Source organism: Pelophylax lessonae, assembly GCF_965119305.1.
Source record: "Pelophylax lessonae genome assembly, chromosome: 6".
NCBI classification, from domain to species: domain Eukaryota; kingdom Metazoa; phylum Chordata; class Amphibia; order Anura; family Ranidae; genus Pelophylax; species Pelophylax lessonae.
In genome coordinates, this window is record NC_138773.1 from 215,685,699 (window position 1) to 215,712,925 (window position 27,227).

The 27,227-nt window shown below is 38.7% G+C and overlaps 1 protein-coding gene across 14 annotated transcripts in view; it reads left to right on the forward strand.

The window, feature by feature from the left end:
- The window catches only part of MAP2 (microtubule associated protein 2), a 321,972-nt gene that overhangs the window by 181,179 nt on the left and 113,566 nt on the right, over positions 1-27,227 (forward strand). For all 14 annotated transcript variants that reach the window (XM_082262368.1, XM_082262379.1, XM_082262378.1 and 11 more), the window contains one exon: positions 22,599-22,674. The gene's annotated coding sequence lies outside the window, so the exon portion shown is untranslated. The remainder of the gene's footprint in view (positions 1-22,598; positions 22,675-27,227) is intronic.

The following is a 27,227-nucleotide window of genomic DNA, read 5'->3' on the forward strand; positions in this document are numbered from 1 at the left end:
ATAAACCTTTTTGGACTTAGACATGGTGGCTGTATGAAGGGTGACAGGTACTCGGGTACTTTGCTGGGCAGGTGACAGGTACTCTGGTACTGATGAGCAAGTGGCAGGTACTCGAGTACTCCGATAGGCAGGTGACAGGTACTCGGGTACTCTTATGGGCAGGTGACAGGCAGGTGATAGGTACTGATGAGTAGTACTGATACTGATAGGTGATACTGTACTGATGGGTACGGATGATCAGTACTGATACTGATAGGTACTGATGGGTACTGATGAGTACTGATGAGTAGTGATGGGTACTGATGAGCAGGTGGCAAGTACTCGGGTATTTCAGGTGTCAGGTACTCTGATGAGCAGGTGGAAGGTACTCGGGTACTCTGATGGGTAGGTGACAGGTACTCGGGTACTCTGATGGGTAGGTGACAGGTACTCGGGTACTCCAATGACAGGCACTCGGGTACTCCGGTGATAGGTACTCAAAGTACCAGAGTACCTGTCATCAGAGTACCCGAGTACCTGTCATCAGAGTACCCGAGTACCTGTCATCAGAGTACCCGAGTACCCGTCATCAGAGTACCCGAGTACCTGTCATCAGAGTACCCGAGTACCTGTCATCAGAGTACCTGAGTACCCATCATCAGAGTACCCGAGTACCTGTCACCAGCCCACCAGAGTACCTGTCATCAGCCCATCAGAGTACCCGAGTACCTGTCATCAGAGTACCTGATGGGCTGGTGACAGGTACACGGGTACTTTGATGGGCTAGTGACAGGTGCTTTTTATTGGGGGGGGGCAATCAGTGTGGTTGGGGTGCACTGTACTTGGTAACTAGCTGTTACCACAATCTCTTCCTCACACAGGATCAGTGTGTGAGGAGGAGAACACGGTGACAGCTAGTTACCGTGTTCTCTGATGACATTTGTGACCGGCTGTGATTGGACACAGCCGGTCACGTGGTTTCATTGGCTCTTTACCTAGATCGGGGATGGGCTCTGTCCGAGGGACGAGCTTCGTCCCCGATCGCCGCGCTGTGTGCCCCCGGGGGGGGCATTAAGAAAGGAACGAGCGGCTCGCGCTGGAGCCGCTCATGTGATCGGCTGTGATTGACACAGCCGATCACGTGGTAAACAGCCAATTTCATTGGCTGTTTACCTTGATCGGGGTTGGGCTCAGTCCGAGGGACGAGCCTCACCCCCGATCGCCGCGCTGCGCGCCCCCCGGGGGCGCGCAGTAGCGGGGAGATCCGGGCGCCGTCATATGACGTCCGCCCGGATCGCTAAAGGAATGTTGCCTACGTCATTTTACAATAACTCGGTATTGAAGGGGTTAATATAGAGTTAGTGAAAAATGTTTTCCTTGTACTGTTTTACAGTTTATGTTATTATTATGCACACAGTCAGTGTAGGTTGTTGTCCCCCGTGGGCCTTCTGTGCTGCTGGGCCCCATAAAACTTATGTGAACTGTTATAGCTCTAGTTATGTCTACAAAAACAGTGTCTGCTTGCTCATGAACCCCATTTAGAAATAAAAAGTTTTGGAGAACCATAGTTCAGTATGAAAACAAAAGAGCTCAGATAATATGGGGTTGTTTTACTAAAGGCAAAATGACTGTGCACTTTGCAGTTGCGCTCTGTAAGAGCAGTTGCTCCAGAGCTTAGTAAATGAGCAGAAGCTCTGCTGACTTCCATCATCCAATCATGTGCAAGCAAAAATTATGGGTTTTTAATTTTATTTGCACGTGATTGGGTATTCTTTGTAAAGTGAAGCTTTACCTCATTTACTAAGCTCTGGAGCGACTGCACTTGCAGAGCACAACTGCACTTTGCAAAGTGCACAGCCTATTTGCCTCTAGTAACTCAACCCCATATTATCTAAGCTCTTTTGTTTTCATACTATGGTTCTCCAACACTTTTTTTTTTAAAAAAAAGTCATGATAATGTAAACTAATATTTTCATGCTTGCTTTCATTCATAAGTTATGGGAAGTAGATATTGTGTGACTGAAGGAGCTTTTACTTGCAAAGTGACTGTTTACTTAGCTTAGTGAATACGATGAAGCTTTGAATATGTAATCATGAGCAAGTTTCACCCTATTAGCTGAGCTAAGTACACATTCTCTTTGCTTTAGTAAATCAGCCCCAGTGTATTAGATGGACTACAGGCAAAGAGACATCCACACCAAAGCTAACTAAAAGGTAGAAGTGGCTTCTAAACCACTGTTCGGGAACTATGCTTCTTTACACTGAATCTTTGCCTTATCAGACAAAATATCCAAATGTGTGTGGATAGCGCTAAAGTCATTGTATTCAGATTTTCCTGTCTTATCTAAGGAAGACTTAAGCCAAGAAAGGCAATTCTAAATACTTTGTATTATTTATAAAGTCATTGTTGGTACAGATTCTAAAAAACAAGCCTTCTGATGTTGGTGCAGCTATAGCCTCCTGTATATCCTGTAGTTAAAGGAAAGTAGGATATATCCACTGACATGTTCAGTAAATCTATAGACAGTATTTTATTTACTAGTCCTTACTGAATGCAGATTCGAGAAGGACATGTGCAAATTGGATTAACCCTTTAACCCTTTCTTTACCAGATTGATCAGCTTTGAGGAAACATTGATGTTGATGGCTGTAATTGGCTTATCAGATTGACTAGCGCGCCAGATAGACATCTTGATTTAGTGTTTTGGTCATAGACCCCAGACACATACATACCAGCAAAATAGCTGTGACTGGTTCTTTTGTGTTTTTTTTAAATTGGATTTTGTATAGAAGCATACCTGTTTCTATTATGATAATTTCTGATGTATGTAGGTTTACCTTTTGTTTTTGTGGGACAATTTTGGTGAGTTAAAGCATTGCCTTGACATAACTGTCTCTGATGAGCAGCATTATGGCGCTTTAAAAGCCATGTGGGAATGGCTTTTAAAATGGACCTGAACTGTGAGAGGCAAGCAGAAGGCAAAGGCTAGTCTCTAGTAATGCTTGTGGTCCCCCTGTGGGTGATATTTTCCACATCAGTGACTTACCATACTTTATTCTGCACCATGTTTCTTTATGGAGGCCACCATCTTGGTAGAGGCAGGTTTTTGTTTCCTCATGTCCATGCTGTCCTCCTAATGACTTGTGGTGCAATATCAATAAAAGTATGTGGAGCACTTTTTTTTTTTTTTTGTTTCAGATGGAGTACAGAAATGCTAGAATCTCTCACTGGTTTTTATTAGCATCTGTGTCATGAGATTGATGTCTATGCTCCAAGAATCACTTTATCTGTTTGTCTTATTGATCATTGCCACTGGGATCAAAGTGAGGATAAATCTAAAAGTTTGAGTTGTCACACGAAGAGCAATATATAGCATACACATTCCTCTGGGAGCATATCTGGGGTCACTCTTTATTATAGGACAGTACACAGTTAAAAAGGGAAAAGGGAAGAGAATGGAAGAATGGCATTGGGCTTCCTCTAAAGTTCAAAACAAATCCTTATACAGGCATGCAGCTTGGGTTACTAGGGAAGGGAGTGAGTATGCAGTCCCCTCTTCCTGTACCATACCAGATCACATGCCCTTCAATATTGAATTGGTACCTTGATGTGGGGGTAGCCAAGCCCACTTCCCCCAACCTTTCAAGGCACCTTGTCCCAATATAAATAATAAACTCTGCACTTATGGTGGTGTTTTACTTTTTTGTTGCCTAGTTGAGCTGCTAAACACTTTTCTATACCCCTAATCAGCGAAACAATGATAACTAAAATTTTGCAAATACCAGTGCAGTGCTCCTAAATACTTCATTAATATTACCAGTTAAGGAACATGGGACTCTTTTCACACATCCTGTCCTAGGTGATATGGAATAAGTCCCCCCCCCCCTCCCAATATCTTATCCTTTCCCCCAGTGAATAAGTAAAAGGGTACATTTGCTTTTAGCTGTATTTTGAGCTATCAGAGATCCAGCTTTTTAATATATTTTTAATAAGAGAAAATAAAAAAAACATGCAAGAAAAAATTTACAGGTAGAATGAGATTCAAAGTAAGAAATATTTAAGCAGGGTGTGCTTGGTCTTTGGATTCATGCAGAGTTCAATTTTCTTGTAGCTTGCTTGCTAATCCAGTCACTGGCTCTCATGAATAACTCTTACGAATAGTTTTCATTGTAAATGAGAGCTGCAGTTGGCCATGAAGAGGGTGTTGCAGATCTACATTGATCCAGTCAAAGGGTTTGAGGAGTCTGTCGAACGGTGTGCTGATTTATTTTATCATGTTCAGCAGATACACCCTTGATAATAACTATTTTAAAATGGTTCTAAAGGCTTCAGGTTTTTTACCTTCATGCATTCTGTGCAAGAAGGTAAAAAGCCTTCGCTGTGCAGCAGCCCACCCTAATACTTACCTGAGCCCCATCTCCATCCAGTGATGTGCACGAGAGCCTTGGCTCTTTGGGGACTCTCTCTCTTCATTGGCTGAGACAGCAGAAGGAGCCATTGGTTGTCAATGACAGCCAGTGAGCCACTGAGGAGAGAGAGGGGGTGGTGCCTAAATGCGGCTCTGTATGTAAATGGACACACCGAGCCATGACTTGGGAAAGAGTCTGCTTGAGTGCCCACATTGCAAGCTGCTTACTGTGGGGGCACTTGGCAGGAGGAAAGGGCCAAGAGCGCCGGTGGGAGACATGAGAAGAGAAGGATTGAGGCTGATCTGTTCAAAATCACTGCACAGAGCAGGTAAATATAACATGTTCAGCAATCAACATAATACTAAGCAGGATGAAACTGCAATATATTTAGACACCAAATATGATAATGGTATGATGTATATATATCTTTAAGGAGATCTCTTGTGTTTTATTAGCCTCCTGGACCTTGTAATATAGGCATTTTTGGTGTCTAACTGATCTTTCCATACATTAGTGTCCCGACTCTTTATTAAAGCAAGTCCATCACAACAGGAATTATGGAATATGAACTAGAGATTGTCCTCGGTAGTGCTAAAAAAACAGACAGGATGTGTATTATAGTCACCCAGACTGTGAAAAAGGGGGGCATTATTTACATTTTATAGAATTTTCAGTAAAGACTTTTTCCAAAAGGCCTAGTTTGCTCATCCCTACTCCGCCAGTCATTAGATCACCAGTTATCAGGAAGTACCTTTGCCATAAGGAAGCAAAGGCCTGCTTCCTTACCAAGTTGGACACCTTTACAGAGTGGTGTAAGGTGGAACAAGGCAAGGTAAGTCAGCAGTGGGGAAAACATTGGCTGCAGGGAGCCTACAGACAATACTGGTTTCTAGGTCTTGGCGTAACTTCCACAGGAGGGATCCTCTTTAACCGATTGCTGACCGCCTTACATAGGAGTATGGCGGCAGAGCGGCTTTCCTGTGCCTGATCACGTATCTAATACGTGATCCAGCACTTCCGTTTAGTGATTAATCACAGTACAAGCCGATCAGAGGGTGCCAGCCAACGATTGACCACCGGCACCCACTGATCGGCAAGAAGGAAGACAGGACAGAGCTCTGTCAATGTAATCAATGCAGAGTTCTGTACTGTCAGCGGGGGATGTGCCAGTTTCTCATTCCCTGCAAAGCGGGGAATAAAAACCGGCTCTTCCTTTAGTAAAAAAAACCTCACAGTACACACAAAAACACTGGTTAGGCACACATTTAACCCTTTGATCACCCTTGATGTTAACCCCTTCCCAGCCAGTGTCAAGAGTACAGTCTTTTTAGCACTGATCACTGTATTACAGTAGTGTTGCTGTTTCCAGAAAGTGTCAGTCAGTGTCAGATTTCCCGCTATGCTATCCCAGTCCTGCTGTAAGTCGCTGATCACTGCCATAACTAGTATAAATAAATACATAAAAATTCCAGTATATATACCATAGTCTGTAGATGCTTTAAATTTCATGCAAACCAAATAATATACACTTATTGGGATTTTGTTACCAAACATATGTAACAAAACACACATTGGACTAAATTTATCAAGAAAATGTATTTATGTTTTTACATTTTTTTATTGGATATATTTTATAGCAGAAAAATATATATTTTTTTCTTAAAAATTATTGGTCTTTTTTTCATTTATAGCGCACAAAATAAAAAACATAGTGGTGATCAAATACCACCAAAAGAAAGCTCTATTTGTGTGAAACAAAAAATGATATTCATTTGGGTACAGTGCTGCATGTCTGCGCAATTGTCAGTTAAATTAATGCAGTGTCAAAAGCAACAAATGGCCTGGTCATGAAGGGGGTAAAACCATCTGGAGCTGAAATGATTAACAAAGGTACAGTACAGTTAGATTTGTGGAAATTCATCCTTATCTTTGCAAGCTTGCAGCATTGGTGGCCGAAGCTTGTCTTCTTCAGGCTTAAGGATATTCCTTGTACTCATAACCCTCAGGCAATACTGACAACTAGTCCTTTGCCTTCCACTTACCTTTTCTGGGCCTATCTTCCACAGGAGAGGTCTTCATTAACAAATGTACAGTACAGTTACATTTGTGCAAATTCATAATTATCTTTGCATGCCTTCAGCATTGGAGGCCTGAGCTGGTCTTCTTCAGGCTTGAGGATATTCCTTGTACTGTTTGTAAAGCCTACTTTTTATTATACACTTCATTCACATCTTACATTCAAAGCCTGAACATTTTAATAACTGTTTGGCAGCATTAAATGGTTTTCTGATCTATCCTATAAGCATTTACAAGCTTTTTCATGGTAATTTTCAGCTGCCTAAGAGGGTGTAAAAATGACAGCCAAAAGCAGTGTGTTGAATACTGTTGAAAGGTAGGCTGTACATTAAAGCAAAATGCTTATGTGATCAAAATTGTCCCAGTTTTACCAGAAAAGGCTTGAATAATACAATAGTACATACGCATTTTTGTAAATTTGTTACCAATAAATGTGTGTTAAAGTCTATTCGCAATAATGGAGGTGTGTATAAATATATTTAGTATTTTAGAATTCCGATGACATTTATTTAAAACTGTACACTTTTTCTTTTGTATTAGATTGCGTGGGAAAGTCAGATACAGATTTTTTTGCTGTCTGGATATATGCTGGGAAAATGTATCATTTTTTTTCCTCATGAAACAGCAGATAATATGAACGAGGAATACAAACAGCAACAAAAACCTGGCAAAGGTCCTAACCCTTTCCCACTCTGCCGAAAAAAATAGTTTTTTATTTCTTTCTGTGCCCTTGTTGGAGAAATTCTCCTCTCTTCCCATACAAGTGACACAACAAGGGAAAATTCTGCATTGAGGACACAATTGGGAAATGTTGCAACTTTACCGTTTCAGAAAATTTGAGAATTCTTAATTAAAATATCTGTTGGACTGAATGTATTTTTTTTATAAAGTGCTCTTCAATCAGAATTGAAAACTAGGGCTTGCTGTGTTTAAGGGAAGGGGGGAGGTGGCACCTTACTGGCTATAAGGGTTGTTGTTTTTCATACAGCCACGGCTGTAGTGTGCCAGCTGCCTGCAATTAGCTTGTTTCCTGTAAAATTGTATTCTGGAAACATTAGTTTATGAGATTGTGAATATGCAGGCCACATATAAATAACTCTACGCTTTGTTGGCCTATTAATGTATTTTGGTGAGCAAGAGAGGGAGCATACACCACACAAACCTTTGTGACATGAAGCATCGTCTCCCCCAGACGTAGAGAGAGTTTTCGTCTTCAAATCCGTCTTCAATTGATTGAAATTTACACTAAGCTAAATTAAATGGATTTTCGGACTCTAGCACTAATTAGCTTTAGTACTTCACTAATTGATTTTACTTATTGCTTAGAGTTCAGTTTACATTTAATATCATTTCCCTTGATGTTTTGCATCCAACCTAAGCAGGGCTTTGAAAGTGCCTCTTGGTAGGACTACAGTCTGTCTTTCATTCTGTATGCCACAGCCTTCCTCCTTCAGAATGATACCTCCACATACTAAAATGTAAATATAGTGTAGCGCTACCTCTCATAAGTGTCAATGTGTATAATAACACACAAATAAATATTAAAGTGCAAGTGACTTTGTACTGTGTGATTGAAATGAATGCATATAAAAAAGTAAAATACCTCGTCATTCAAATAAAATCAATGGATAAAACAACAACAATATGATCCAATATGTAAATAAAGTCCACATTCGGCAGTGCAAAAAACAATAAATATGCACAAAGTGTCTAAAAATATTTGTGAATATCCAACAAAGTGTATTAGGTGAATCCCTTTACCAAAGGATGTCCAGTGATGTGTGATGGTCTTCTTCTTTAAAGTGTCACCAAAACAGTGCTCTCTAGCCTCTCACCGCTCTTTTTCTTGTAATGAGCCTTTTAAATATACTGTGTTCCTTGGGGGGGGGGGAGGTCCTGGAAGCAAATTGCCACTAAGATACAGCCCCTATCGCTATGCGATCTTCTTTTAGAAATCTTCGTCCATAGTGTTTCTCATGGGTAAGGATAGAGATAGTAGTCTCATTGTGTAGTATTTCCAAATATTTAATATAAAACAGGCATAAAAAAACTTACATAAAAAATCCATAGCAATAGGGGCTGTATCTTAGTGGCAATTTGCTTCCAGGACCCCCCATGGAACACAGTATATTTAAAAGGCTCATAACAAGAAAAAGAGCGGTGAGAGGCTAGAGAGCACTGTTTTGGTGACACTTGAAAGAAGAAGACCATCACACATCACTGGACATCCTTTGGTGAAGGGATTCACCTAATACACTTTGTTGGATATTTACAAATATTTTTAGACACTTTGTGCATATTTATTGTTTTTGCACCGCTGAATGTGGACTTTATTTACATATTGGATCATATTGTTGTTGTTTAATCCATTGATTTTATTTGAATGGCGTGGTGTTTCACTTTTTATATGTATTTATTTGAATCACACAGTACACAGTCACTTGCACTTTAATATTTATTTGTGTGTTATTATACACATTTACACTTATGAGAGGTAGCGCTACACTATATTTACATTTTATTACATCACTTGCTAAGGATAAGCAATTCAGTGATGGCAGCAACTTCACCTATACACCCCTCTCTTACAGTGGGATCTCTCTTACAGTGTAAGCACTACACAGCCTTGCCGCCGACACTTATGTAGTAGAGACCCCCCCTTTGATATGAGTTAAAGCTCTGAAGGGGAGATGTTTGATCCCCAAAACGCATTGGATTATTGTGTTTATGCTTTTGTCATTTGTGGGTCAAAATACATACTTGGGCACATATGACATGTGTTTGGTGCTTCTCCTGGTTGGATATACATAGACTACTCAAATCTTCTGACCCCCCTTAACTGGGAAGACCCCTGTTTTGTGGAGAGCTTCTGAACCAAGGCATTTTAGGCTCAACCAGGGATTTGCTGTTAGATAAAAGAAAACCCACGTCCGGTGCCTCCCACCTACCCTCAGTTGACAACTATTTTCAGTAAAGGGTGATCTAGTACAATGTTTCTCAACTACAGTCCTCAAGTACCCCAACAGGTCATGTTTTCAGGCATTCCATTATTTTGCACAGGTGATTTTATCAGTTTCACTGCCTTAGTAATTACCACATCTGTTTCATCTGAGGAAAATCCTGAAAAGATGACCTGTTGGGAGTACTTGAGGACTGCAGTTGAGAAACATCGATCTAGTATACAGACGCTTTAAAAAGCAGAAAACCAAAGACACTAGATAAGTAGGCTGTTTCTTCTGTATCCTTTGAAGAGAACCAAAGCAGTCTATAATGATTTGAATCTCAACTCCTGCATGGTTATAATGGTGAAGATTTATCTCTTAGAGATTAGTTGATATTTTAATATTTACAGTAAAACCTTGGATTGCGAGCATAATTGGTTCCGGAAACATGCTTGTAATCCAAAGCGCTCTTATATCAAAGCAAATTTCCCCATAAGAAATAATGGAAACTCAGATGATTCGTTCCACAACCATTTATTCATAAGTCCTTCAGTTTATAGTCCATATAAAAAGATTATAGCAATGTGATAGGTTGTGTAATCATAAAATGTCCATCCACAAATAGCCCCTTCCACAATTGGATTAGAAGCAAAATCCAGCAGGAGCTACAGGGTATCAAAGAGAAAAGAGGCACCTCTAAGTGTAGCATTATCGTTCCATTTAATGAAGGTACAACATTTAGCAACTCACATGGTTGATGAATAAAACAAGCACATGTATGCAGGCATCCGGGGTAAAGCTGTCCACATAGACTAGTCTGTAATCCTGACCGGGAAGACCACCCTGGAGTAAAGCGATCTGATAGCGAGGATCAGCATGGAAGGGATGACGTAGATGGCGGTGTGGAGGATGATCTATGTAGACAGCTTTACCCCGGATGCCTGCATTCTTAGATGTGCCTGTTCCAATCATTAACCATGTAAGTTGCTAAATGTTGTACCTTCATTAAATGTAACCATATTGCTACACTTAGAGGCGCCTCTCTTTTCGTTTATACTCAGCTGTGACTTGAGGCTACTTGTATATCAAGACATCGCTTGTATATCAAGTCAAAATTTATTGGAAAATTTTGCTTGTCTTGCAAAGCGCTCTTAAACCAAGTTACTCTCAAACCAAGGTTTTACTGTACTTGTATTCTGTCCCTGTCAAAACCGAAGTGTCAGGATATAAGATCATCCTATCTCATACCTGAGCTGAACCTATCCTGAGCTCAATGTTAATAAAAACACATATAAGCTGTATTATAATAAAAGCATGGCTAAAATGCTGAATTTATAAATTCTCAAAGCCAATATAACGGAATAGTAGTGGTAAAAAAGCACTTGTGGCTTTAACCACTCGTTTTTTTTTGTACGATTCTCCTTTAAGGGGGTGTGGCAGAGGGTGTGTTCTATATCTACATACTTTTGCTAAAAGGTGTCCCTAGTTCCCATCTCAAAAAGTTGGGCAGTATGGGTACAGTCTCCATTGAAGCTTTATTTTCTGATGCCGAGCTGTCATTTCTGTTCAGACAAAAAAGAAATACAAGGAAATAAAAGTAAACATTATCCAGGAGAGTGAAGGCTATACGATTCAGAATCTTACAAATACCCTTTGCTGAATGATTTTCTTTAACCACCTTGGCGGTAATCCCGAGCGTGACTCGGGGTGGATTTTTCAGTCCAGGATCGGTAGCCCAGAGTCACGCTCGGGGTGGATGTGCAGAGAGCGCAGCGGTGTTCTCTTACCTTCTCCTGGCGATCCAGCGATGATCTCTCATTGCTGAGATCGCCAGCCGAGAGTCCCGCCGCTCCTCCGTCGGTGTGATGACTTCCTAGTTCCGTTCCCTGCAGCAGCAATGCTGCATGGGAGCGAAACTAGAGAGGGAAATTAAAAAAAAAAAAACGTTGCACAAAACACAAAACACATTTTATATTATATATATATATATATATATATATATATATATATATTTATATATATATATATATATATATATATATGCATATATATATATATATATTTTTATATATATATATATATATATATATATATATTTATATATATATGCGCATATATATATATATATATATATATATATATATATATTTACACACACACACATATATCTATATATAATATATAATGCATGAATTATAATCTAATCAATAATATAATTTTATTATATATATTATATATTAAATAATAAAATAATATTATTGATTCGATTATAATTCACGCGTTTGTGTTTCAAATTTATCACATCTGGGATGTCTACTAGAGTCATGTTTTGGTCAGGTTTAAGTCAGTAATTACTAAGAATTGTAGGCCTATAATACATAACGCCAAATTTCCATGAAAACAATTGTACCGCTTTTGGTATGTAATTCCTGACATAATCATACCGCCACGGAGGTTAAACAGTACTTTTTAAAGTTTTTCAATTTATTTTTTATTTTAGTTGCAATTTGCCTGTATGCGCAGTGGTTTCCTGAACGATATTTTGGTCTGTTTCCTAAACACAATTCAGTAAATTATTTGTCATTTCCTGCAAGCCTGGAGCTATGTGTACTGGATATTTGCTGCAATACATTACTGCCATTTCTGGCAGGAGAAGCCACAACACGCATTCTCTGTGCAATAATTACTGTGCATAAATATTTATAAAACTAATTCTTAGCTTGCAGGACAAATGAGGAGGACGATGTGATAACATTAACAACCAAAAAACCTCTCCTAAGAAGGCTTAAGGTGGGAGAGTCCTGATGTGTGATTTTGTGACCTATCCACATACTGCACTTTATCCAACACAAAGGCCTCAGCTCAGTATGTGTCTGCTGAGCCGAGATTCAATTTGGAAGAGATTAGCTAAATGTAATAGGAATTATGGGTAATACTATGCAAATGAGCACAAAATCCAGAGGCAGTAATTGGTTCCAGCTTTAAATTTAGCTAGTTTAACTAAAGAGATTTTAGAGCAGAGTGCAGTCTCTGATATGTGTAACTATCCCACTGGTATTTCTCAATACTTAAAAAAGAAATTTAATTTTAGGTGTAGTTAAAATACATAGGAGTAAGATATCTTACCTGCCAAATAATTCTGTTCAGTCAGTTTTAGAATCCATACACATACTAGCTCTCAGAACTACATCTTCCTTTCCCAGTCTGGGTGCTAGAAGATTACAGGAAGCTAATACAAAGACAGATTGAGTAGCTATTTAAAAATACATTTAATCACTTTTAATGGCTATACTGTAGAACTGGATTAAATAGCAAACACTTTAATGTTGTGTTTACATCCAATTCTTATTTTATACTCGCTTCCCGTGTTTTAAAGTGACACTAAACTCTTACAATATATATATATATATATATATATATATATATATATATGCAATTATGCATTTTTAAAAAACATACCTTGTTCTGTCAGCCTTCCCAAAACCTCCAAATTCTTTTTGCTTTGCTGTTCTGATCTGACTTCCTGCTAGATGCAGGGGTTTCAAACTGGCTGCCCTCCAGCTGTTGCAAAACTACAAGTCCCATCGTGCCTCTGCCTGTGGGAGTCATGCTTGTAACTGTCAACCTTGCAATGCCTCATGGGACTTGTAGTTCCGTAACAGCAGGAGGGCCGCCTGTTTGACACCCCTGGGTGGCTACTTCCGTTCTTCATGGTCCCACTTTATGTGGAACGTAACCACCCTCTCATTCTTACTCCTGAGATGAACTACAAACTTAGGTACAGAGGCTGTCTGCCTGTACGTAGCATTGCTTTACTCCTTCCCGCAGCCTAACTGGCATTTGTAATCAAGATGCTATGCAGTGTGGGATTTGTAGTATTCATAGAGCAGTGCACATGACTGTAACTAACATATACCGCTGTTTCTAAAGCAACAGGAATGAGGGAGAACAGGGGAGCTTCTGGAGCATAGGCAGGACAGTACAGGGAGCCTGAAAAAAACGTAAGAAAGGATTTAATAAAACAACAATAACAGCGCTGTCACTTATGAGATGTTGTATGCATGATTTTTAAAATTTGTGTTACAAATGGCCTTACATGGATTGAAACTCGTCTGGTTCAGCAGGGACTGGATGAATTTCAATCCATGTATGAGCTGGCTGATTGTACCCAAGTCAATCCATCAATTGACTTTGGTACAATCAACCTGTTGGATTTTTCTGTATGTGATTACAGCCAGTGGCTATAGCCGTTTCCAGTAATCACTGTATTTTGAGGGCCGGAAAAGCTCCCCGTCCCCCAGGGGAGGCATTCACCCATCAACACTGTATGTATTGATGGAGGAATCAAGTGATTTCCTTTCCTTCAATCTATGGCTTGCCTTATTGTCACTGCCCCCCCCCCACCACACACACACATCTACAGCGCCATATACTAACCTTTCCTCTGCTCCCCCTCCATTCTGTTCTGTGTCAGGAGCTGAAAGAAATACCCAGTAGATCTGAGTAAGGAAGAGTGTGTGACGCTGCCATGTGACAACACTGGGTAAACCACATGGGAAGTCCAAAGCCCAGAGGAAGCTACAACTTCAGCAAATTGTACATTTTAAAGGGTGGTTTCCTTTCATGGCCAGTGGCTAAACGAAGCAGCATGGGAGTACAAGGAAGATAAGTACAGTATGTGCTACTGGGGAGGAGAGATCATTGTGAACTTGTTGCTTTGTCCTGAATGGATAAAGCATGCTTTCACTTTAATGTAGCTGTAACAGTAGAAAAATATATCACTATTACATTACCATTCTGCATGAGCTGTAGTTACAGTTCATGTGAATATAATGTAGACTAACATCAAATAATGATCAATAGGTCCCTTTGATTACACAATGTCAGGGTTGATGATCCTAACTTTAAATGCCAGGTGGTCCCATGGTGCATCTTGATGCATTTTTGGTCTTTTTAGAATTTGAATCAATACTTTGTGTACTGAGAGTGTGGTCTTCAAAGTGATGTATTGATTTTGTTATCCTTTGATGCCACATGAATTTTCTAGCAAGCTAAACGCAATGGAAGGAATTAGGGGTACTTACAACAGTTAATGAGTAAATTTATTTTATCTTTAAAGCTTTTTTTTTTTAATTCAGATTTTGGCAATGTTTCCTTAAAGGAAACGCGTATAATTAAAGGTCTTTGAAGGGGACCCTTTGTTGACTTTCTTCTGAAAATACAATTGACTGGCAGAAGCCAGATCTCAAAATCTGCATACTCTGAAATTCTGCAGCCATCGGATCAGCATGACAGCCAGGGAATTTCATATTTTTAGAAGGGGGTGTCAGCAAAGACAAACCGTACAAATCCTCAGTACTGACTGTATTCAAAGTGTCCCTGTCATGAAAATTGAACTGGCAAAATATATGTACCTGCGAAAGAAGAACATAAATACTTACCTCTGTCACTGCCCTGCCCCTAAACGCTGGTCTGTTGATGAGGAATCATGTGAGAGGAACCACTGAACACCGCAGGGCACACAGTAGGTCAACACTCTCAAGAGACTCGGTCTCTCAGCAGACTTTAGGGGACTCTTCATGAATTCCATGTGTGGCGGCTTAGGCATCTGGAGATGTATGTATTACATTCTTCTATTGCAGGTAAATCACTTTTACCAGTGCATCAGGGTCGATTATGAGAATGATGGTAGTGAGACTTTTGCCTTTTATTTGTAGAGGCAAAACCTACTGCTGTCTGTTTCTAATTGAGAATTTATAAATGCAAAACGACAGGCCTTTATTTTGATGACAGATTCAAGTAACAACAGGGAAAGGCATTGTGATAGAGAGACACATTTTTATTCAGAGTTTATAAAAGCAAAAAGTACAGATAATTATGTACTGTAGATAGCAGACTTCTTTTATTGAGTAATTTAGCAATGTTACCAGTTTACAAATAGTCCACATCACATAGACTAGTCTTAAAATAATCTGTAGTTCCAACCTTTAGCCCCACAGTTTTTGCAGTGTCAAGCAGTCCTGACCATATTTGTCAAGAACTGGGAATCCATTGGGCTGACCAGGGCTTGTTTATAGCAGCTGGGGCAGACAGTGGTGATAGTCATAGCAGAAACACGGAGAGCTCAGGGGGCCCATTTAAACAAAATGAAGGTGAGAGACCTTAGAAGGTCCAGGGTACACACAGGTGATTCAGGAAGACTCAAGGAATCACACAGCAGCTGGGATGTAGGTTATTGGCTGGAGTACACAGAGAGTCACAGACTGAATGTTAGCTGAGGAGCACAAAAAACTCATAGGTATAGGTAAACTGGTTACTAGGATGCAAGTTGCTGACTGGAACACACAGGGACTAGTTGCAGTTTGCAGGCTGGAATACACAGGGGGTCACAAATGACTGGTAACACAGGTGTCACAGAGGATCACTGAAAACACGCTCAGGAAGTCACTGGGAAACACAGGGTGTTCGTCTGTTAGTATGTGGTCGTGTTTCTCAATCGGTTAGAAATATGTATGCCATCACTTTAAGTCAGAGCCTGACCATTGAATACAACAATAATCCCCTTTGCATGAGTGAGATAAACAGATGGAAAATGTAGCTCTGTTACAAAGACAGATAATTCTCTTGAAGCCTTGCTGCCCTCTAGGATCGAGGTTGTCCTCAGAACACTGTAAAGATATATAAATGAAAGAGGGTGGACTTGCCTAGTGCACTATCCCACAATGTTTTATTAGGAGAGAATAAATAGATACTACTCACAAACATATGTAGTTTAAGCGCTCATCAGGCCACTCAGTGTGGTTACACTCTCCCAAACTCTCAGATAACTCGAGCATAGGGGGGACCTCACCAGGGTCCCTGCTGGCTAACACATTTCCGAAGGTATGTCCTTCTTCATCAGAGCCCCTGGCCATGGACTGGCTGAGGCGCCAGCAGATGCTGATTGGCTATATGCCAATGGCTTCATATGGGGGAGAAGACCTGGTGCCAGAGGATGGAACCGCTGAGTGTGACATCACTAAATTCGAGAGACCATTAATACAGGTGTGAATACTTAGGGACCATTTATATTTAAAACACTTTGAAGGGGATTGCCTTTATTCTTATGGTCTAACCTCAGGTTCTATGCTCCCATCAGAAGTCAAGCATCCCTCTAAGAACATAAGGGTAGAGAATTTTTGGGTTACACCCTTCCTCCTGTCCCAGAAAGTCTGACCTAAGCAATACCATTGCTAATATGTTATCCAATTTTTCTTATATACAAATAGGGAAGTCTCGATCTGCACATCATACAGTGAGAAAAGATCCTAATTCTCGTTACTCCTTGATCCTTATTCTGTGATTGGAGGAGGGGAGATTATGAAACTCATCTATACTGTTCCCATTCACAGAACTGCCTTGCATTCTGTGAAAAGAATGTAAACCATTTTCTCAATGGACAAGGTACCAAACAAATGACCCACTATGATCTGTTTACTCCCTCCCAAAAGTTTTTACAAACACAGCAGCATACACAAATGGCACACACTTCATTGGTGGTGATTCATTTTTACAGTGCACATGTCCAAAAAACAGTTTTTGACCAGAGCTTAGTGATAAAAGAAGTACGTGCTGCATATTCTCCAACCAACTATATTTTTTATACAGTTGTTGCCAATGGAAAGCTTTGAGAATTGCCAACAAAATTGTGAAGTGTATGACCAGTATTATAGAGTATTTATTGTCCTTTTCTGAACTTCACCCTGTAAAGTGGTTCTAATCTACAGGATATGCTACAGACAGCAAGTCGGTTAACTAATTTGTATTATTATCCTTTAAAAACCACAACTGAGGAATTATTTCTATAGATAAAAGGTGTTTATATCAGATAATATAAATGTAAAACATCAATGGACTTCTCCAGACAGTGTGTTTGTACTGTGATTTTCTTTTTTTTTTTTCATTATTTTCCTTTGATCTCTGCAATCCAAAGGACCAGAGCATCTCAGTGTTAAAAATAAGACTAACTAAATTGTAAAAGACCATGATTCCCTTATACAGTGATGGCTGTTTATGTGTATCAGGACAGTCTGTATTTTCACCCACATCAAGTGTTCAGGACCTTTGGAATTTTGTCCTTCTGGTGCAGTTCTTAGAAGAAGGCTTTAATCTACACTTGTCATGGTGTACAAGTACCTGAACTAGCCACATAAATCAAAAGCAGGCACCTTCAGCTGCCTACAGGTATCTATGTTTGACACACAAAGATCCCTGGACCTTTTAATATGAAGATAACAACACTTCCCAGCAATGCCAGTTGCTCTTGTTCCTCATCTTGTACCTTCCTAATGGCCAGTAAGGGCCCCTGTCATAGTGATGGGCCAGTAGGAAAGCACAGAAAGATGGAGAGGTAGGCCCAATATCAGATTGAAGAGCCATCATATTCCCAATATGAGAAAAATAAATTGGATTTTCTAAGTGCCACTGAGAAATCACACAAATAGATATATATATACAAATAGATATATATGTATATATATATATATACCCAATATTAAGTACATAATGAATCAATTATTCTACAAAAACAAACATAATTCATTAAAGTATAGTGAAACAAGTTACAAAGACATGTACAAAATTAAAAAATCGTGTGTGGGGCACAGTATAGTTCAGTCCCTTGTCCTAAAGAGGTGCTATCCCTGACGGAGCAAATATGAACATACAAAGTGGTTTGGGATTTTGAATGTACCTCCTTGGGTCTAATAAACACTAAACCATCACTTATGAAAAAGATATGTTTTGGAAAAAAATGTTAAAACAATTTGTCCAGAATGATGTTGTCCTGGGTTTGGCTCAAAAATTGGATCCTAAAGAAAGACAACATCATCTTGGACAAATAGTTTAAAAATGTTTTTTTAAAACAAACCTTTTTAAAAAATTGTATAACATTTTGAATAATGCCTTTTTTTTTTATAGTCTATGGTTTATTGTTTATTAGCCCCAAGGAGGTACATTTAAGGTCCCAAACCACTTTGTATGTTCATGTGTACAAAACTCTTCAAAGTAAACTCTTCAAACAATATATGTAAATACCACATCTTTGTCTTACAGCAAAAAATAAATAAATAAATAAATAAATAAATAAATAAATAAACAATCCAATGTTCAATATCAGGACGGCTCAGAAGTGTTGAAAAATGTAGAGTTTCTTACGTTTTAGCGCCCATTCACACTGGCGCGACACGACTTGCTGGGGCGACCTCGGGCGACTTGCACAGACTTCATATCATTTAAGTCAATGCAAGTCGCCTCCAGGTCGCCCCAAAGTAGTACAGGACCCTTTTTCTAAGTCGGAGCGACTTGTGTCGCTCCTATTAGAACGGGTCCTGTACTATTCAATGGCGGGCGACCAACCGCGACTTGTCAGGCGACCAAGTCGCCTGACAAGTCGCGCTAGTGTGAATGGGGTCTTAAGGCCCCCGGGTTCTCATACAGTTTTTTTATTTTATTTCTGGGGCTTTTTTAGGCATTGCACACTGTGATAAGTGTACATGATAGGTGTACTTTCAATTATTTTTATTATATGCATTAGCATAATTTATCAATGTCCCTCTACCACCTAAAGTGATTGTAAACAACACCTTGTAAAACAACCCATTCAGTTTAAAATAGAAATGAAAAGCAAAATATTTTTGTATAGATATATATATTAAAAAGAAAACATTATAAATACCTTTTTTCCCTTTTTTAAAAGTGGTCACATCCCCTCTGTTCTCATCTGCTGTTGGGGGGGGGGGGGAGAAGCAGCAGCACAAAGAACTTCCCAGTGAATGGCTGTGCAGCAGGGCCATGTAAGAACAAGTCAGATCAGTGGAGGTGAGCACATTGAGTTCCCAGCATAGCTAGAGAACTGACCAGACACTGTTGTCTGTGCTGTTGATCAAGAAGTGACCAATAAGTAAACCAGCTGAGCATGCATAAAAACCTAATGTGAAAAGGATGTTCATCTCAATCCAATCATGACTGCAGGGTGGCTTGGAGTTAGGGTCAGACATCAGGGATATCCATAGCAAGCATAGTGCCCATAGCTTTCAGCATTCATTGACATTGGTGTATCCTCTTATCACATGTCAGACCAGATGTAAACAAACAGCATCCAGTCAATCTTAAGGCACCAGAGAGCTTGTGATGGCATAAATGCTAGTTGTTATTTTTTAGATTTACTTGCTACAAGTCTCCTGACTTTTACTGTTAAAAGGAAAATGCTCAAACTATGTTTGGTATCATTTGGTTGTGGGTAACATATATAAAAGACATTAGTAGTTTCAACATAAAACTTGACAGATGCAGGCAGACCTAGTTGTACTGCCAGAATGCATTGAGACCACCCTGAAGGGATGAAAACACACTTGCTGCATCCATAGTATTCTTCACCTGAGAAAGAAAACATCTGAAATACAGGGTATTCAGTGGGTACAGAAAAGAATCACCCCCCTTAAAAATAATCACATTTTGTTGCTTTGCAGCCTGAAATGAAGACAGACCCAGATTTTTTTTTTTATCCAGCTGTATTTACTAGGGCAACTTATAACATCCAAGTGAAAGATATAACACCATAATGTCAGAAAAAAAAATAAAAACAGTATCACTGAGTTCGAAAAAGGATCACCCCCCTCTTATGTCAGTATTTTGTTGGACCACATTTTGCTTTAGTTACAGCCTTTAGTCTGTTGGGATATGTTTCTACTAACTTTGCACATGTAGATTTTGTAATATTTGCCCACTCTTCTTTGCAGAACTGATCAAGTTAGGTTACATTTGATGGTGACTGTTTGTGAACTACAGTCTTCAAGTCATTCCACAGATTTTCAGTGGGGTTTAAGTCTGAGCTCTGACTAGGCCATGCAAGAACATTCAACTTTTTCTCCTTCAACCACAAGTGCTCCAGTCCCTGCTGCAGAGAAACACTCCTATAACAGGATATTACCACCTCCATGCTTTACTGTAGGAATGGTGTTATTTGGTTGACGAGCTGTATTGGATTTCTGCCAGACATATCGTTTGGTGTTGAGGCCAAATAATTACATATTAGTCTCCTCTGACCATCTTAAAGAAACCTTGAAGATTCTGAGGCCACATGGAAAAAGGTGTTATGGTCAGATGAGATGGAAATCCAATACAGCTCACCATCCAAATAATACCATTCCTACAGTAAAGCATCGAAGTGGTAATATCCTGTTATGGGGGTGTTTCTCTGCAGCAGCAACTATCTCCTCCCTTACCATCTGTAGGTGCACATGTACCATGTGCTTTAGCTACCAGTTTTCACAAGATTTCTAAAGATCTCACCCTCTTGCCGCAATGGCTATAGTCACTTACATGTTCTATAGAGGACCAATACGGACAACATCAGTCTGCTATTCGAACTTACTGAATATTGTGTGGATTTCTCGCAACCCAAGTGGTCCACAGGCTGATGGCTAGACTCCACTGCCCCCCGCTGGTTTTTTGAGGATATTTTTTCATGCTTTTATGTGATTCCTAATGGCTATTCTGCAATAGCGTTATACTACATTGCAACAGAATATATTTCACCTTTCAGGTATTTTTATAACCCTGAAGAAGAGTAAAATAAAAATTGCTCTCGAAATGCATTGGATGTCCCCCATCAGGGGACCACACCACTGGTGATACACAATCCGTGGAAACACTATTATTCCTATTAAGTTGAAAGAGTGTGAAGTTATATAAATAGCCTGTACCTTTTCCGATTATATTTTTATTCCATTGTTCTTTGTCATAAATAAAGTTTTGCAATTTTATACTATATAATATCAATAGAGTCTATTTACTGCATCAGCTTGTGTTGCCATCTCTGAGGGTGCCTTTTTCCTTGCACTATTCCTACAGTAAAGCATGGAGGTGGTAATGTTCTGTTATGGGGGTGTTTCTCTGCAGCAGGGACTGGAGCACTTGTCAGGATAGAAGAAAACAGATGGGGCAAAATATCATCAAATTCTTGAGGAAAATCTGCTGCCCTCTGCCAGAAAGACAGAATGGGATGAAGGTTTACCTTCCAAACTTCCAACATGACAATGACCCAAAGCACACAGCAAAAATGACCACACGGTGGTTGAGGGAGAAAAAAGGTGATTGTCCTTGCATGGCCTAGTCAGAGCCCAGACTTAAACCGCATTAAAAATATGTGGAATGACTTGAAGACTGCAGTCCACAAACAGTCACCATGAAAATTATCTGAACTCGAGCAGTTCCGCAAAGAAGAGTGGGCAAATATTGCAAAGTCTACATGTGCAAAGTTAGTAGAGACATATCCCAACAGGCTACAGGCTGGAAATAAGGCAAGAGGGGGTTCAACATAATACTGACACAAGGGGGTGATCCCTTTTCCAACTCAGTGACTCTGCTTTTCATTTGTTTTCATTTTTTTCCTGACATGTTGGTGTTATTTCTTTCACTTGGTTAGTTTAAGTTGCACTAGTAAATACAGCTGGATAAAACAACAACTGTGTCTGTCTTCATTTCAGGATTAACAGCAACAAAATGTGATTATTTTAAAGGGTGGTGATTCTTTTCTATACCCACCATATAAGTTGCTGGCTAGAGCCTTCAAACCAGAATGTTATTATCACTAAGAACCATTGCCTTTGGATTATGTTTACTGCAAAGACAGGCAGTAGTTGACATGATCTAATTAAATAGCCTCTGTTTTTTTCATCTGTTGCACAATAAAAATATATTAAGTTACCACTAACTGAAATATTGTCTGCCAAAGGATGCTTCATTTGAAGAACAGAAGCTTTTTGTCTTTACGAATAATTAATCATTTGGCTAGTTTTCAAAATTAACTGTCAGTTTACGTAGAGGATAGGAAAGAAAATATATCAGGGTAAAATGAGTTATATTTACTATATATTTTATAGCCTTTGGCAGTTTGTGTAGCCCTTATTTATTATAAATAATTTTTATTTTCTTTGGAGGGAGAGGAGTCCTCTTTTTTTGGGGGGTTGGCAGCTTTTTTATGGACTAAACAAATCACTGACATGACGGAATTAACAAAACTGCATTATCATATATGTCAATACAGCATGTTATTTATGTCATCACTGTATATAATAAATTAAAGCCATGGAACTGCATGAAACCAAACATTTTTATTCATATGATTTTTTGTTCTTCTGGTTTTTCTAGGTGACGTGTTTTGATATCTACACTTATTGAGAGCTCTACTCTTCTGTATAAAAGAGAACACCGACTGTGGCAGGGGGTAAGTCTGGGTATTTGTTTAAAATGATCTGTCTGTTAAGTGTGATAGATGGTAACTGATCTCATCTGGTAACAACATACTGAGGTTGATTTACTAAAACTGAAGAGTGCAAAATCTGGTGCAGCTCTGCATAGAAAGCAATCAGCTTCAATTTTTTTTTGTCAAAGCTTAATTGAATAAGCTGAAGTTAGAAGCTGATTAGCTACCATTCACAGCTGCACGAGATTTTACATTCTCCAGTTTTAGCAAATCAACCCCACTGTCTACTAATACACTTTTAATTTGTACAAACCCCAAAAATTGGTAAAGATCAGCAGACATTTGTTTTTCTTTAACATATAGTGTACAACCATAATTCCAAAAGTGTAAAATCTACATAAAAACAAAATGCAATGATTTGAAAATCTCATAAACCCCTATTTTATTCACAGTGGAAAATAGAATACATATCAAAAGTTTAAACTGAGAAAATGTACTATTTTAGGGAAAAAAATTTGAAATTAATGGCAGCCACACAGTTCGAAAAAGTTGAGCCAGGGCAACAAAAAGCTGGCAAAGTAAAAGGTACTAACAAGGAAGAGCTGGAAGAACATTTTGCAACTAATTAGGTTAATTGGCAAAAGGTCAGTATTATAAATGGGTATAAAAAGAGCATCTTAGAGAGTCAGAGTGCCTTAGAAGTAAAGATGGTGAAAAGCTGCGTATAAAAATGGCCAGACAATTTCAGAATAATGTTCCTCAATGTAAAATTGCAAAGACTTTAAATATGTCATCATCTATAAGACATAATATCATCAAAACATTCCAAGAATCTGGAGTAATTTCTTTGCGCAAGGAAAGCTGAAAAGCAATATTGTATGCCCATAATCTTAGGGCCCTCAGATGGAACTGCATTAAAAACAGGCATGGACATCACTGCATGGGCTCAGAAATACCTCCAAAATTCGGTCGGTGAACACAATTCGTCGTGCCATCCAAAAAATGCAAGGTAAAGCTCTATAATGGAAAGAAGAAGCCATATCTGAATATGATCCAGAAACACCGCCATCTTTTCTGGGCCAAAGCTCATTTAAAATGGTCTGTTGCAAAGTGGAAAACTGCTCTGTGGTCAGACAAATTGAAATTTGACGTTCTTTTTGGCAACCAGGGGCTCTGCATCCTCCGGACTAAAGAGGAGAGGGACTTTCTAGCTTGTTATTTGTGCTCAGCTCACATCAACTCATCTAATGTCTATAGAGGGGACAATAGCATGTCCACAACCAACATGCCTCTCTCCTGCTACTATAAAAAGCAAACTTTGCACATTTTCTACATGGTAAAAGAGATGCTTTAGGAAGCTTAATGCAAATGTTCATATTTCAGGGGTACCCTGTAGGCCTTCTTCAGATGTCCAAATTCTAGTAACCACTCAGAAAAGACTTGACTGTTGATATACATATTTAAAGTGCTATACTTACTGTGCTTGCATTCGCCCTTTTTGGTCTCAGATCTTTCAGGTATATGCAGAGGTCTATAATGAGCCACTCACTCCCTCTCCCTCTATAGCTTTACTTTCTATTCTCCTGGGTTCTATTAAATCCCAAAAGGCTAGCTTACTCAGATTTTTCCTCTCCGCAGCTAGACAGCGAATTTCTAGACACTGGAAGAGCACATTGATTCCATCTCTATCATCTTGGCTAAATGACATCAGTGATATTATGCTTATGGGGTGCTACAGGCTAGGGAGCTTGATAAATGGGGAAAATGTACCACCCTATGGTACATTTGGATGCACTACTCGTCTTTGGAGAAACTGAGTAACAGGCTTAAACAATAGTTAATCAAGGGAACTCACTTCCACTACTACTACTACTATCTCCTAAACTCACACTTTCTACTGTCCTTTCTCTTCTGTTTCTATGTTGTTTTCTATGTCTACATATCTTATGTCTCTTTTCTCCATGTATATTATTATACACCAGTTTTTACAAGTCATTTAGTACTGCACTGGTTATATAAGCATTAAGGACCATCCATCCTATGGGGTTACTGCTACTTTGGTCTCTATTTCTGATTAAATTAGTTTGGTTAACCCTTAGTTCTCCAGCTGTCAGTAGCGAGGTCACAGCAGACCTGGAATGCCCTGCTAGCTGTTTGCATGCCCTTGTTGAAGTTTGCTTTTCTCTTGCTTTCTTACATGTTCTTCATGACAAATATGATATATCAAGTTACAGCTGGAACTCAGCTGCAGGTGTTCTGTTAGATACTAAGCTTTGCATTTGCTGATTGGACTTGCTTTGGACAGAGCAACTAATTGTCTCTGGAATATAAGCACATTGTTCACCCAGGGTGAGTAAATAACTTAAGTTCAATAATTGGTCCTCTTCGCTGTTTTTCACTTGCAGCATTCACTATAAGGGAGGTCTCACTGCAGAGTCAAAGTGAGCTGAAATACTGCATTGCAGGCACTGTGCTAAGCCCTAGCTATTTAATTGCTGGCTAGTAATGCAAGAGGGAACATCTTCTCTCCTTGAGCATTTCTGTAGCATGAGTATGATTACTGAATACAAATTTAAATAATCACACTTTTATCTAAAACGTGAGTCAGGATATTATTATATATTATAAAAATGTTATACTGTTATACACTGTCATAGAGAAAAAAAATGTGGTTATCTTTACTGTTTAATTGTTCTTCCTAATATGGAATCTGTAGAGTAAACTGGAAAAGCAATTTGTAGTTTTTTTGACCAATGACAAAATGTAAACAAGGTTGAACTTAATTTAGAAAAATACGTGTTCTTTTTAATACTTGTCATTGTCACTTAGAATAAGTTATTGCCCTACATGCTTGTAGTTTTGGTGCATGATGAAAGCATTCCTCCCAGTGTAATCCATTCTTTGCTATTTCACTGCTCACTAAATGATTATTGTTTCCTGTAAGAGTGTAATTGCATCCTGTTAGAACTTACTTGGACTGCAATTTTCAATGAATTTTGACTGTTTTTTTGTTTTTTTGCACCCTGATTGCTTTAACTCACATCCTTAACTCGGGTCTTTAAATTTAAAAAAATGATGTTTAATTTAATTGGGAGTTATGTTGTATTTTCTGTAAGGGTATATTTTGGGTTTTATGTACTTAAATCTCAGTTTTATCTGACTTTCATGTTTTTATATTTGCACTTTCATATATTAAAGTATATTTTATTTTAGTAGTTATTGGTAAATGACCGCTAAGTTTAATTTCACATAAGAAACATTTCACTTTCTTTTTTAAAAAATAAAGAATATAGATTACTTAAAAATAAGATGTGGATCATTATTACATGAGTCACAATATGACATATTAATTAAAAATAATACTCCATTTCAGCAGAACTTTATCCCAGAGTTGCTAGTGCTTCTAATAACTGCAATGATAGTAATATTAGTGGTAGTAGTATTATTAAAAATAACAGCAGTAGTAGTAGCTGTAGTAGCTAGCACCTCTACACATGCTTTGCTGGTGTGAGTAATGATATGGATTATATACTTGAATATAATAAAGGGAAAAGATACCTCCAGAGTTTTCTTTTTGCCCTTCATGTCTGTGAAGCCTTTAGACAGACAAAGATCTGCACAAAGTCCTAAGCGGTTTCTGGAGCTAGAAGTGACATTTTGCCTCCAGTTGCCTCCAATGCATTTCTCTGAAATTCACCTAAGGAGAAATCTCAAATTTGCCCTTTCCACTAAGGATGAGAAGTTTTGCTCTGAGAGATTGCTGACATCACACAATACATATCCAGCAAAGCAGGATCTCTGCTGAATCTTAACACTCTAGCATTCTCTGAATACTGAACTAAATCAGCACCATGGCTGCAAGGCTTTTTCCAAAAAAATAAATAAACACAAGGTGTGTGGACAGAGAAGATTCTACTGAATGTTTTCTTGCAAAATCAGCTCTAGGTTTTTCCAAATCCACCACACAGCAGACTTTGGCACTACATATTCATACACCAAACCTCCCCTTTATTATTATTATTATTTTTTGCATTGCATTGCATTTGCATGTACAGTATGTTGATACTAGCAATTCATTCATGTATCACATATTAAATAAGTTGTTTGTTTTTCACTTTGATTTCAGTTTTCATTATCATTATTCCTTTTGTTTGAATAAAAAATGCAAGTTAATAGTGTTTATTGGTGTAGCACATCTTTGTTTTAAGAAGAAATTAATGTTTTTTGTTCTAAAAAGCAAAGACGATGCATCTAATTTGAATACATTTACTAACCTAACACAATAAAGAGAAACTGTACTGCCTTTGCACCAATTCAGATATTTTTTTAAACATTTTATAATACTGATCTTTCTTAACTGAAAAGAAATATACACTTTATGCACAACAAAGAATCTCTAGAGAAAATTGGGTTAGTTCAGAGAAAGCAGATAACAAATTGTCTACTTTTAGACACTCTTCTAACTAATTTGTCAGCACAAAGTCTTAACTGTTGTGGTAGTACAGTTCTTACAACAATTTGTTTTTATCTTCCCTGTTTGTGCTACAAACTACTATTTCTTATTACCTCATTTC